The sequence below is a fragment of the Aythya marila genome (genome assembly GCF_965140915.1).
Source record: "Aythya marila genome assembly, chromosome: 6".
In the NCBI taxonomy this organism is placed as follows: Eukaryota; Metazoa; Chordata; class Aves; order Anseriformes; family Anatidae; genus Aythya; species Aythya marila.
This window is the reverse complement of record NC_139047.1, coordinates 11,388,401-11,401,907: the sequence shown is the minus strand read 5'-3', so window position 1 is coordinate 11,401,907 and position 13,507 is coordinate 11,388,401. Positions and strand designations below refer to the sequence as shown.

The following is a 13,507-nucleotide window of genomic DNA, read 5'->3' as shown; positions in this document are numbered from 1 at the left end:
GCTTTTATAGTGCAATGGCAGAAAGCAGGAAAAGAATTGTTCCCCTGGTAGCCTTTGGTATAACATAGTTCCTTGACAGTAGCCAAGGTTTTGGCTTTGTTGCTGCTGCTCCCTTGCTTGCATACCTGCCTTCTGGTGGTTTCTTGCCTAGGTTCAGTGCTCTGGTGTAGCCCAAATAGGGCATAAAGTAGAGAATGGTCATATTAATCAGGGCAGTGTAGTCCCTTTGTTTGGGAAGAGGCAGAAAACACTAACACTGTGTTTAGTTGCAGACTTTCTCTCATCAGGAGACCCAGAAGAACAGCTAGGCAGCAGGGTATCCTGGCAAGAGGTGAGAGGATGGTTACAAATGGAATACTTCACTGTCACTGTACAGGCCGGGCTGCTCTGGCTGTTGAGCCATAGTCATCATTTGGCATGTCCTAACTAATCCCCTAGCCTTCTTTTTTTTCACTTGTAGAGTGTTGGGTCGGGTTGGTGAGGGTTCTGAGACCCGTATGGGTCCCTCTGATACGGAGCTGTGGTGGCTGTTCTGTGAACCATGCGAACAGCAGAGCCCTCCGAGTGGCTTGAAAGCAGCAGTACCCCTAGATGGACAGAATTCCAGGAAAGTGAGCGTGTACATATTTTTACATCCACTGACACTTGCGGTGCATACAGACGCCTGGTGCTGCAGCTGGATTTCAGGCGTACACAGTTCGTATGTGGAAGTGTTGGTAGCAAATACTAGCTTAATGTGTATGGGGCGGGATAATTGGAATAGATGACTTCTGTACCTGTGTTAGGAGACTGCTGGCATCCTCACCTGAAGTTTTTGACCCTCAGAGATGAAGTCCTGGTGTCTTGTCCAGTGATTGCTCACATTGTTTAGGTTATCCTTCAGAGAACAGTTAGCTGCCTAAACTTCTAAACAAATAGATTCCTCCCTACTTCAGTGAAAATGCATGCAGTGTATGCGTATGTATGAAATGCATGCATAGGTACAAGTTTTTATTAGAACCAGAATAAAAACGAGTCTAAAATTAATGTAGATACAGTAAGAGGTCCCCATAGGTGCATAATCTAAGTCCTTCTCAACAGTGTGGTTTCAGCACCTGTGAACTGCTGTATTCCTTGTTTCTGTGTCTGAGCTTGCTTTGTTACCTTGGTTGCATCAACTTTATCTTCCTCTCCGTAGTTCTGTTGTAGTAAACCTGAAGCACTTTTGTCTCATTTGCTCACTGGTGTTGGTATGTCAGGGGTTGCCTGTGAGCCAGGGGGATGGGAGATTTCCACCCTGTTTCAGGAGCAGATGTAACGTTGTCCAAGCAGTGCTTGTCCCTCTGTAAATCTGCTGCTGTTCCTGGGGAGCTGTGATGGGGTGATCGTTAGACCTGCTGTGTGCTAGCAGATGTCTGGGAAGTGGCAGAGATGGAGCAGGGAGGTCGTGGTGGTACAAGATGTGTCTGTGGCTTTGGCCGAAGTGGAGCAGACATGCAAAAATGCTTTCAGAAAGGCTTTGGGAAGATAAAGGCGCTCCTGGCTCATATAGTGTAGCCTTGCTGTGCTGTCATCTGCTGCCCATATCAGTTCTACCTGAAAAGCATTGATTATTTCTTGCCGTCTTACAGAAAGCCTCGTTTAGTTCTGTACCTCTCTGCTACAGGTCAGGTAATCGCTTTCCTTTTTTTCCTTCTCTGCTGCATTTGGCACAGTCATTCTGGTTTGTTCTGCTGGACTCTTGGGTCACTTCCCTCAGCCTCACTGCACCACGTATTACCCTGTATTCCTTCCCTATTTGCCTTCTGCTTTGCAATGATACCGATTTGCATGAAATGGAAAGATGTGCAGCGTTCCATGTAAGATTTTGCTATGCCTTATGCAATGGCAAGTTCCTGACAGAAATAACTCTCTTGCTGTATCCAGTGCTTCTGTTCCCTTTCTGTGTCAGTAGGAGGACCAGCACACTGTCTAACACAGCTGGTCAGTACGCCAACACTTTCTTTCCAGTCTGTTCTGGTTCTGAACCACCAGTTTATGACAAAGGTCTGGTCGTATAGGTTCCAATGCAACCACAGAAAATGGTTTTGGGAGAGACCTTTGGAAGTCACTTGTTCAACCTCCTGCACAAAGCTGGGATAACATCAAAGTTGGGTTGAGCTGCTCAGGGCCTTCTCCAGTTGCATTTGGAAAATCTGCATTTTGAGGAACCGCATTAGTAAGTTTTCTCAACACAAAAAACCCTTTGGCTTGACTCTCCCCTCTCCGTAAAGCACCTTTGTTCTGGAAGTCACCATTGTCTCTGCAGAACTAGTTAATGATTACGGTGTTATATCAAATACCATATTGATTTATTTTTATCAATGCAAGTTATTAACTCTAAATCTCTATCCTGCTTGATTACAAGGAAAAACATTAGAAAATCTAGATAGGTCAGTATGCCTGCTTCTAACCAGTGCTCCACTGATAACACTCAAAATATCTAGTAAATGATAATGCACAGCTTCTTCTTTGAGGACACAATTTGTTTTATAAAATTATACTGTGCAGGTTATCTTACTGTATTTGCTTTTCAACAACAGGTATTTCCAGATAAACGTGGGTCCTACATGCAATAAGGCATGGGCCCAACACTGCTCAAACAGTTGGCAGGATGGGCTGTGCTTTTTGGCAGCATAGTCCTTTCACTGTAAATTACCCAGGCCCCAATTCATTGTTTCTGGAGTCACTGCAGATCTCAGGTGGCTGCAAGCACATCCTTAAAAATGCTGAACCTCAGTCCTGAGAAATGACCCCTGTCCTTAGAAATATCCTGGTCCTTCTTCACTGTTTGAGCTGCTGCCCCCTAAGGTCCCCTGGGGAATACAGACCTCTGAAGCTTGTATTTGTGCTGCTGCTCACGAAGGGCTTTGTTTCTACACAAATGTAGTTTTTTGAGCAACCACCATTAAAATAACTCATAAGCCCCAGCTCTGAAGGAAAACCAATGAATTCGGAAAGGATTGTTGTCTATAAATCCTCAAAGTGTGGAGAAACTGCCCCAAAGAAAAATAAATGGAAGGGGGCAGCTTTTGATGTGAGAGCTGAAAGTTTAACTAGCTGGGAACCAATATACAGTGGAAAAGGAAAGGTTTTGAGCTGTGACTGCAGTGAAGATTTGGGGAGGTGAGGTGTGGCCTTGGTCTCATCTGAAGGAGCATCATAGAGCCCCAGGTATTTTAAGCTTATCCTGATGAAACCTCTCTGAAGAGGCAGCACATCCTTGCTGTATTGCTTGCTGTATTGCAGAGCTCAGATGGGACAGTCTGGGAGATCCCTGCCTGTGATGCTTACTGTGACATTTATGCTGACCTGCAGTAATGATGTTGAACGAGAGAACAAGTAGCATCTTCTCTGTTCATGAAGGGCAGAGTCAAAGCTCGGTTATGAGAGATTAATATTTGAGAGAAGCAGATCACCCAGCTCCTGTGAGTAAATACTTACCTTCGTGTCCTGTCATTTTGCTGTTTCAATGTTTTGAAAAAATCTGAAAGCAATATTCAGTGTTTTTGCTGAGCAAATGTATTTTAGGCACCGAGTCTGGCAGCCAGGAATTGTAACTTGGGTATGTGCTGAGCTCTGCACACAATGTTAAGCACTGCATTTCACGTTTCCCTCTGGTTTTGCAGGATTAACCTGGATATTGGCAGTTTGCAGTAGAAACCTGAAGGCCATGCGGCTGGAGTGCAGCTGCGGTGAGCAGCTACAGCAGGTGTCACGGCCAGGCAGAGCCGAGCAGGCTGGGCCAATACTGGGAAAAAGCACAGGCAGTGTGTGAATTCCCATGCTCTGGGAAACAACCCAGCGCCAGGCATCAACCCCCAGACACAGGGGCTGGGGGGCATAAGCAGGGAGAAGCGTTTTGTGTTGCATGTAGACCAGTGAAGTGAATTATTTCCATTTGCTGCATTTTGAACGTCTGTGTTTCTGCTGAAGGCTACGTTACTTTAACCAAGTTTTTTCAGCCACTGGTATTTAAAATGTTATTTTTTGATGGAACTTTTCAAGTGCACAGAAGTTAAGAAAAATTTTACTCTGTCTGGGACTCTGCCTGATTCTTCCCCACTTAAATATATGTTGTTTCAGATTTGCCTTGCTCTTTGGGGCCACTCTGCATGATTTAGTTAGTAGGTAAAGTAGGCATAAGTATTTCTGCCCTCATTAACCTAATTTCCTTTGGTGATCAGAAGCAATTTTTCATACTCAGGAAGAAATGATTTAATATCTGCAAAATTATCAAATTTTATCTGAATTCAAAATAAAAAGACTTTGAAAATTAGCATGAATTATCTACTGACTGCTACTAGATTCAGTGGAAAAAGGGATTTGTACATTGTATTTCTGCCTTTTCTATTTAAGGAAAGAGGAGAAATACATGAAATCACACCAACAAAAGCAGTGAATTGTTAAGGGGAAGCTGGTTAGGATCTCATTTAAAGTAACACAGCTGATGGGGTAGGATATCAAAATTGTTTTCTATAGTCTTGAGTCTCTTAATAAAAATTCTGGTCTTGTTGCCCTTTGCTGTGGTTTCTGCTTAAGAACCATTATACACAAGTCTTATCAAAACCTCTCTGTATGTGAGCAGTGCAAGCCCAGGAGGGTCTGCTCCAGACGTGGCATTGTGCTGTCTCTCTCATGCCATCATTCTCCCTCTCCCTTGCTCCACTCCCTGCCCTGCCTGGCCTCTCCCAAGTGTTTCACGTGCTGATTTTGTCAGACTTGGATGTATTGCAATTTCTTGACTAAGGAGAAAGTGGTAAGTGTCATATCTGCACAACGTGCCTGTAAAATGTCTAATGCTGTGTGATGGCAAACACTCTGCCCACACAACGGTGTGGTGATTCAAATCAGATTTTACACCATAACTTTTTTTTTTTTATTTTGCATATAGATATTTAATACTGAGTACTGCAAGAAGCTGCTTTAGAAAGGACAGTTTGAGTCAGTCTTGTCTTAGAGACGGCTTGCCAGCTGTAGCCAACAGATCCCAAAGAATGCTTCCAACGCTCAGAGGAGAGAAGGAAGTTGAGGCTTCTCAAAAGTTAGCTCGAAGTTCTTGGAATCTACTCATATTTGTAGACAACACATTTTAAAATCCAGGCGCTGGTTTCTTAGTTTCCAGCAGTTGTGAGGCAGTTCACATGGCACCCCCCTCCCTTTCCTGCCTGCCACTGCCCCAGCTCACGTTGTGGGGCATCAACAGGACCACTGGGTGCCTGCAGGTAGGTCCCTGCTTGTGGGTCAGTCATGCTCCATCGCCAGTCACAAAAGGGGCTGAAGCTCCACTGGTTTTCCAGTTCCTTGGCTGCTCAGCTTGCCTCTTTTCACTCTGTCAGTCCCCAGGATCCCTAGCTGCGCACAAAACACAAAAGCAGTCTATGCATAAGTAGAGAAGCAGTGAAAGAACAATTGACCCGGAAACATAATTTCCAGCTAATCACGCCCCAATCCTTTGTTCAGTAAAATAGTGTGATTCAGGAACATTTCGTGTACGTTTTTTTCGCTTCCCTCTGCAGTCTAGAGTTATTGTAATATGCACGTTAAAGCCCAAAGATTAAAGAGCGCTGAAGTGTTCTCACATTAAAGGCATAACACTTATTTTAAAAAGAAATCTAAAAATAACGCACACCACATGCCTCCAGAGGCTGGGTGCTCGCTACACGCATTCTGTGCCAGCGGTGACCGCAGCTTGTCTGCTGGAGGGGGGAGAGATGGCTGTGATGGCAGAGTGCTCACTGCTGTTGTTGGGTGCCCAGGCTTTTGGGACATGACTGCAATCCAGATTTTTTCTGTTCCTGGCTTTATGCTTCCTGGCTTTTATTTTCAACAGATGCAGTGGGGGAAAGTGCATGAGAGAATGGTTGGCATTGTGATGAATATCAAAGGCTAAGCCCAAAATGTGTGCAGATAAAACCACCAAAATACTACAGATACTTTACCTTACTGGGCAGCTGAACTCACAAACAATCATTCTCTCACACCCTGTCAAAGAAAAGGGAGAAAATATGATGGAAAAGTCTCAAGAGTTGAGCTAAGGACAGGGAGATCGCTCAACAATTATTGTCATGGGCAAAACAGACTCAGAATAGGGAGATTAATGTCATTTATTACCTATTACTAACAAGCTAGAGCAGAGAGAAACTAAAAATACCTTCTCCCCATCCACCCTCTCCAAGTCCTCCCCCTGAGCAGTGCTGAGGAACAGGGAATGGGGGCTGGGATCAGTCCCTAACGCTTCATCTCTGCCGCTCCTTCACGGTTCCTCTCTGCCCCAGCTCCCCGTGGGGTCCCTCCCATGGGATGCCGTCCTTCCCAAACTGATCCTGCAGGGGCTGCCCACAGGCAGCAGCTCTTCAAGACCTCCTCCAGATACAGGTCCGTACCATGGGGTCCATCCATCAGGAGCAAAGTGCTCCAGCACGGGTCCCCCACAGTCAGCAGCTCTGGCCCGGGGCCTGCTCCTGCGGGGGCTCTCCATGGGCCGCAGCCTCCTCCAGGCCACATCCACCTGCTCCACCGGGGGCTCCTCCACCCATGGGGGGGCTGCAGCGTGGAGATCGGCTCCATGTGGGACCCATGGGCTGCAGGGGGACAGCCTGCTCCACCAGGGGCCTCTCCCTGCACAGCCCGCAGGGGAACTGCTGCTGCCTGCCTGCAGCACCTCCTGCCCTCCTGCTGCACTGACCCTGGGGTATGCAATGTCGTTTCTCACTCCTTTCTCTCCCAGCTGCTGTTGTGCAGCAGTTTTTTAATTCTTTCTTAAATCTGTTCTCACAGAGGCACACTCAATATCGCTTATTGGTTTGGCAGTGGCGGGTCCCTTTGGAGTTGGCTGAGGCTGGCCCTTATCCAACATGGGGCAGCTTCTGGACTCTTCTCACCGAGGCCACCCCTGCAGCCCCCCCCTACCAAATCCTTGCCACGTAAACCCACTGCAGGTAAATAACCTGCTTTCCACCTTCTATATTTTATATTGGTATACAGCTTTTGCTGAAGCTGCAGCACCCTGTTCTGCTGATTTATCTTCATATAGGCATTGTAAACTTCGATCAAGTTGTGTTCGAATCTTCTCTCTGGAAAAATCAATTAAATTCTTGGATTGGGCTGTGTAAGATGTCTTTGCTGCAGTTGTTTGAGGGGAGGGTACACCTGTGCTCTTTGGATCTTGACACGAGGAGGGGTTTTTTCATCCTCTCTCAGGTGTAGGTGGGTAACCCTGTTGATGCTCTGCTTTTAAATCAGCAGTAAGTAGTGTTTGTTCCTCAAGCTGCGGAAATGTCTTGGGAGCTCCCAGCCCATTGTGCCTCATTACCAGGTGCCTCCAGCCAGCCAGCCCCAGCTGTCCATGGTCTGTCTCCCAGTTCTCCCAGCAGCTGTCTCATACATGGCATGCTTTGCAATGGCATTTGAGAGCAAGCAGCACTGGAAGGAGCTGATGGTAGTGGTTTGCTTTTCTGCCAGACAGTAAAGATGTGGGGCAAATGTGGGAACACCATTTTGGGAGAAACCATACACCTCTGTGGTCAGATCTCCACTGTCTGTTCCCAGCACAAAGGACTGGAGGACCACCAGTCCTTAGTCATGAATTAAAGTGGAAGGGGAAATAAGAAATTGTTTAAAAACATATTTTAAGCTAGTGTTTTGTAAATGGTTAATTCTCCAGCTTTATCAAAGGCCCGATCTTTACATGAAACCTCCCTTTCAGTACAGCAAAAGGCCATTGTGGTCTGCATTTAAAAGCAGGAGCCTGTGAATAAGATATATTGTTACAGCAGTCCTGAAGCACCCAGAACACAGTGGAAAGGAGAAATGTACCTTTGTGACTAGCAAACTTTGTGGCAGTAAACTTACTGTGGATCCTGCAGGGACTGACTTCCCGCAGTTAGCTTCCTGGTCTCTTGGGTCAGGGGCCAGGGAAAATGTTCATGCATCCTCAGTGCGAGATGTAATCTGGTACTTTTGAACACTGTTAAACTAAGTGATGAATATTTTGCATCCTTTCTCTAAACGTTGATTTCTGAGGCATTTTTATCCTCTCTTTAACTTTTGGAGGAAGAAAGAACAAAAATCCTTCTGTCTTGTTCTGAAGTCCTAAAGATACAAATGTTGTTCAAGTGATGAATGATTTGTGCTCCTCTACTGTGTGTCAAAAATTTGTAATACAAGAATTCAAGAGGTTTTGTACCTTTTTTTTCTTTTTTTCAGGCTGCATTAAGCAGAAACCCCAGGCACTCACTGTAGCAGGGACAGCAACTTCTGTCACCTTTCTCTGTTGGTTAAGGAACGTCCACGTCCTGATGGAGTTTCTTCCAGCACCGGAATGAGTTGGTGCACCAGGGATGGGTGGGTTGTCCCAACCCTGCTTGTCCTCTAGCCTAAGTTGTTCTCAGTCTAGTCTGGAGTAATGTTTTCTTGTAGCTGTTATCTCCAAGGTGCTGATAGGAAGAGAGAAATTATTTTTGATTGATTTTTTAAATTCCTTTGTATTTCCAAATTTGCTGCTTAGTCTTGAGATTGTCCTATTGTACTGTTTCAGTTTGACTAATGTTTAAAACAGCTAAACAAGTAATGTCAATGTTTAAACATTAGCTGTGGTGAAATCACAAAAAAAAAAAAAAAAAAAAAAAAAGATTAAGACCTAGATTTCCTTGAAGATGTTTTGCACACATGAATAATTCCTATGGCCTTGGTTGCATTCTTTTCTGAGGTAGCCGTTCTTATAAATAGGATGTGTTCCTGTAGAAAGTAGGGATAGCATTAAAATCTTTGATTTTGAAATAATGTAACTTTGGAAACTGAAATTTTATATTAAGGAGTTAGGAATTAACTAATACATCAACACATTATAAGTTTTAAAGTGTAGGGAATCACAAAACTAAGAAAAGAAAAGTTCCTTACTGATGTTCTGTGAATATGTGAAACCATTTTTTGGTGAGAGAATGGTTGCAAAAATAATCTGCATCTGTAGTTTTGCAAGAACAGTTTAGGATCTTTGGGTGTTCCAGAATAAATGCTGAACATAATCCTGTTTGGTACCTGCAGCAAAAGCAGTCATACTTGATGGCTTGGATATTGTTTCATGGAGAAGCATCCTTTTTGTTCCGGCGGCTGCTAACACAATTCCTGTTGTGTAATAGCTGTAGAATTTTTAAAGCTTTTCATTTCAGCGTATTGCAAGCTGATGCTTTTTCTGCATATGCCACCACCCCAAATAAAAAAGAAGGTTTTATGCCAAGGGAAGCAGATGCATTTGACAGGACTGCAAAATATATATAAATATATATGTATATACATGTAAAAGAGCATAGTGCTAGAGCAGATAGCTATTACACAATGGAACACTGTATTTTTTACTTTCAGCTTTGTTATGTGCATAAACTGTACTTTTTCCTAAACAGTATGTTTTTCTGATGATGAGTGGTTGCTAGCCTTTCCTAATCTATTTTAGATTTTTAAATGAGCAATTTAAAAGGGGTATATGGTTGCAGTTTGGATATGGAGTATTATTTCATTAATTCTGTTTGATAAATTAAGGTAGGGTATCATCATAGATGTCAAATGCTTTTTGATGGAAAAAGCATTTGCAGAGGTAAATCCAGTTTTGTAGCTGTGTTATTGAACTGTGTGTGTAGCAAGTCAGATTCTTGGCCAATCGGTTTATGAAAAAACACATCACATCTTTAATTCCAGGCTAATGCTATAGTAGCAAAATCTGCCACGAAAACATCTTTCCTGGGAACAGTGGGAGAAGATGAAGAGTGGGACCAAAGCCCTGGTTATTCACAATGTGTCCCAAACTGGAGGCATGCTCTGTTATACCTCCCTTTGGAAACTGGTGATGACAGTTTGAAGTGGGAAAGGTTCCTTATTTATTCCTAGCTGAAGAAGAAAATGCTGTTTAAAAATGCCCTGAGGGACAAATTCTAGAAATCGACAGATGAACAATCCCAGTCAGCTGCATTTGCTTAGCAGCTCCTGTGTCCTGGCACTTGCCTGTGCCCAAGCGGAGGAATGCCTGAACAGCTCAGGAGGGAATAAAGGTTTCTTGTTTGCCTTAATCGGGTGTTGAAAGGCTGGTGTAAGTCCATTTTAATAGACTAGCTCCTGTGGTGCTAAGAAGGGTGTAAACTAGATAGTTTAGAAACAATGTTTGTGTCCGCATGAAAAATGTATCATCCTTTGAATTTATTTTTTGACCTCTCTGTGAGAAACTTTTTGACACAACTTGAGTCAGGATGGAAACTGAGCAAAAATTAGCTGAGGAGTACGGCTTGCTTTCTGCCTCTAAGCAGTGCTGTGTCCTGAACCAACGTTAAAATTTGAGAACAGGTGATGCCAGATTTAACATACCCGTGATTTTTTTTTTTTTTTTTTCATGTGAAAGTGTGCAGTTGAGATGCTGTGCAGCTTACCTGTGCTTTTCAAATAGGAAAGTAAATACTTAGAGATTGGTACCAGTGCTTTTTGTCCTGTTTGTTCATTTAGCCGGTGGTGGGTGCCTCCTGACATTCACCTTGCGTTTGAGTGGTTCTTACAATTAGTGTTTTTTTTGTTTGTTTGTTTGTTTGTTTTCTGGAGGTAAGAGTCCCCTGCCCTTTGTGCAAGGGTATTCAAGAGATCTATGTAATTGACCATCCTTTTTCTTCCACAAAACGATGCAGAGCTGAATTTGCTCTTCTACTATTTTGCAAAGTTAAAATACAGCATAAAATTATTTTTAAGTTACTGGAGTGGAATATGAATGTTTAGTGCATGTGCACAGCGTAAGATTGCCATTCCCTTTGGCTTCTCTGATGTACGTCACACCTGACCCTGGGGCTCCCCATGGAGGGGCCTGTACAGGCTGTCCCTTTCCCTCAGCCTGTAATTTTGTGTTTAATTTGAGCTTGTCTCTCTGTGCTCCTTTGCAGTTGTACTTTTTTGACACAAAAGTTAACAGAAGCTATTTTCTGTGTGAAGTACAGGTCGCTCATCTTCCAGTTTCACAGGTCTCCGCTGCCCTGGAAGGAAGAACAAGCTCTTCAAGCAGCTTACCCAGCTGTACTAGGGGCACCGCTCCATGCACGGCCTTCTCCTTGTGTCAGGGGCCATCCTGGCACCTTCTGTGGTCAAAAAACTCACCTTCACCAAGAAATCTGAGCTGAACAACTAGCAGCGCTAACGAGGTTAGATAAACTGATGGGGAAACTAGGCTGGCCTGGCAGCAGGAACCATTTTTACCTTTTTTTCACTTAGATGCATCCAGCATGGTGAGAGGCACTTCATGTCTTTCTCTAAATGGCAGAGCTGTGTTTCGTACCGTGCAGTGCTGTTCTTTGAGGGTTACCTGAGTGCATCCTCTTGGTGTTCTCCTGTGCCACCTGTTCTCCACTTACCCTTCAGCTGAGCAAATGGAGAGAGAGCTCAGTGTGAAAGTCAGCAGCGCTGAAACTTAACACAGGTGCATCAACAGGGTTTCATCTTACAGCAAATGAGCTAAGGAGGGGGCACTAATTGCTGGTAGTGGTTGCACTGGAGTTGCAGGAACTCTTATGTGTACTCAGCCAGGTAGTCCTTAATTGCCCTCGAGGAAGGAGATCTTTTTGCTTAAGAAGAGTCATAAATTCTTTCTCTTTTATCAAAGACGTAGGACTATCTATTGACCAGCAAAGAGCTCAGAGTTTTAGCTGGAGGTGCTGCTCAGTACCTCTCCGCTAAGGAAATTGTGATAGGCCTGGCAGTTAGAGGTGTTTCACAGATGTGAGGTGCAGTTATCAGACCTCCGATTTGATTCTTATTGTGTGGATAAAGCCTTGAAACATTTTCAGCAGAGCTGTAAAAAATCATAAATCCCCAGCATGGTGTGTTCTTCAAATGAGTTTCAAATATTCTTTGCACTGGGGGAAATTGTATTGGGTATGTCTCCTAACTCTTCTGTGAGTAAACCCACTAGGTCTTCTTTGTTTTAGACATGAAGCTGTTTGGAAGTCTCTTGATTTCTATCTTTTCGTACGGTTTTCAGTGACTGGAGGGTTCGGTAGTGATAACTGAAATTGAGGTTGACTGGATGGAGGAGGTGGTGGGGATGCAAACTGGGTAAGGCACTTTTCTTAGCTCTTTCGTCTGTGTGGTTTCTCTGAAAACCTGTTCATCTGCAAGAAGCTGAACGCGACAGAAAGTACCACAAGTCTTGGGTGTTAGTAGTGTTTTGATAGCCAAAAAGAGCTGTGTCGAGTGCTGCTTCAATGCTATGCCTAGCCTTATTTGTATTTGCTTTGCTTTTTAGTTGTTATTCCAGTTACATGGTGAAAAAGAGCTCTACTTAGGCTGTTTCTTCTAAGTATTTTACTGCTGTCTGTCACAGTAGGGTAGACTTCTATGAAAATGACAATCTTGTTTCCATGAAGGGAGCAGATGATAGCATCTGTCTTCAGGGCCTTTTTCCTGACTAAGAAGGGACTTAGTAAGGGACTCAGAATTTGTTTAGTGCTTTTGGGGCAGTAGCAGTGTAGAGATGCTGCTCAGAAGAGCCCTTCTGGCACACAAATATGAGGCTCTGCCTGCAAAAGATGTCAGAGAAACACATTATGACCTGAACAAGTCCTGAAGTATCCAGCTGCCACCAGGCAGGAAATGTGGAAGATGAGAGGTTTGCTCACAGCTTTTATAACTGAGGGGCATTTTCCTCTCTTTCCCATTTAGTGTGTTTGACTGGTTTAAGGTATTCCAAGTCTTCTTTTTCCTTCTTCTGGTCTCTACTACTTACAGTCCTGCAGCAGTGAAGCTCTGTCACACCAGCCCAGTGCTTACCAGCGGAGGTGGGTTTGTGCAAGGCTGCAGGATCTGCACTGGCTGCTGACCTTCAGGTGCCTTTTTTGCTGCTGACTGTTGTGGGAGCCATAAAACCTCAAAGCAGAGCCATCCTTTGCTGAGTGAATGCACCCAGAGCCCTGAGCAGGTGTCTGGGCACAAGGCTCTACCAGCTTTGAAAACCCAGGTTCAAATGGTGTCTTGTTTGAGTTTAAAGTATAGTGTTGTTTTTAACAACAGCATTTAAAAAAAAAAAAAATAATAATAAAAAAAAAAAAAAAAGCATTTTCTCCTGGTATTGAGCAGATGAGTGCTGCTTCTTGGGGGGCAAAAGTGTCCAGCCCACCCAGCCCCATCTGCTGGTGAGAGATGCAAGCTGGCAGTGCCCATTCCGCCATACCAGCTGTCCTTTCACAGGGACTTGGGCTGTTGTATTTAGCCACAGAGGTAGAAAATAAACTTGTTAATTCTTTTTCATTTTTGCCAGGCTTTTTAGTAGTGTAAGTACTGTATAACTGTTTCTTATGTGTCATGCCTGTGGAGATTTGTTTGCACTTAGGGATAAACCAATTTCAAGTCCTACTTCTCAAGAATTGTGTTTGTTCAGCGTGTTTGAAGTTCACGGAATTACCAACTGGGGTGATAGGGCACATAAAAAATACGATTTGACAAACAACTCCAGTTCACACTACTGTAA

At 44.0% G+C, this 13,507-nt stretch overlaps 1 protein-coding gene across 5 annotated transcripts in view; it reads left to right on the top strand.

Annotated features, from left to right (window-relative positions):
• The window catches only part of ADARB1 (adenosine deaminase RNA specific B1), a 65,019-nt gene that overhangs the window by 8,078 nt on the left and 43,434 nt on the right, over positions 1 to 13,507 (top strand). Inside the window, exon 1 of one of the 5 annotated variants that reach the window (XM_082763377.1) lies at positions 3,359 to 3,446. The exons of the other annotated variants lie outside the window; for them this stretch is intronic. The gene's annotated coding sequence lies outside the window, so the exon portion shown is untranslated. Of the gene's footprint in view, positions 1 to 3,358; positions 3,447 to 13,507 lie in introns of those variants that run through there. 5 annotated transcript variants of the gene reach the window in all.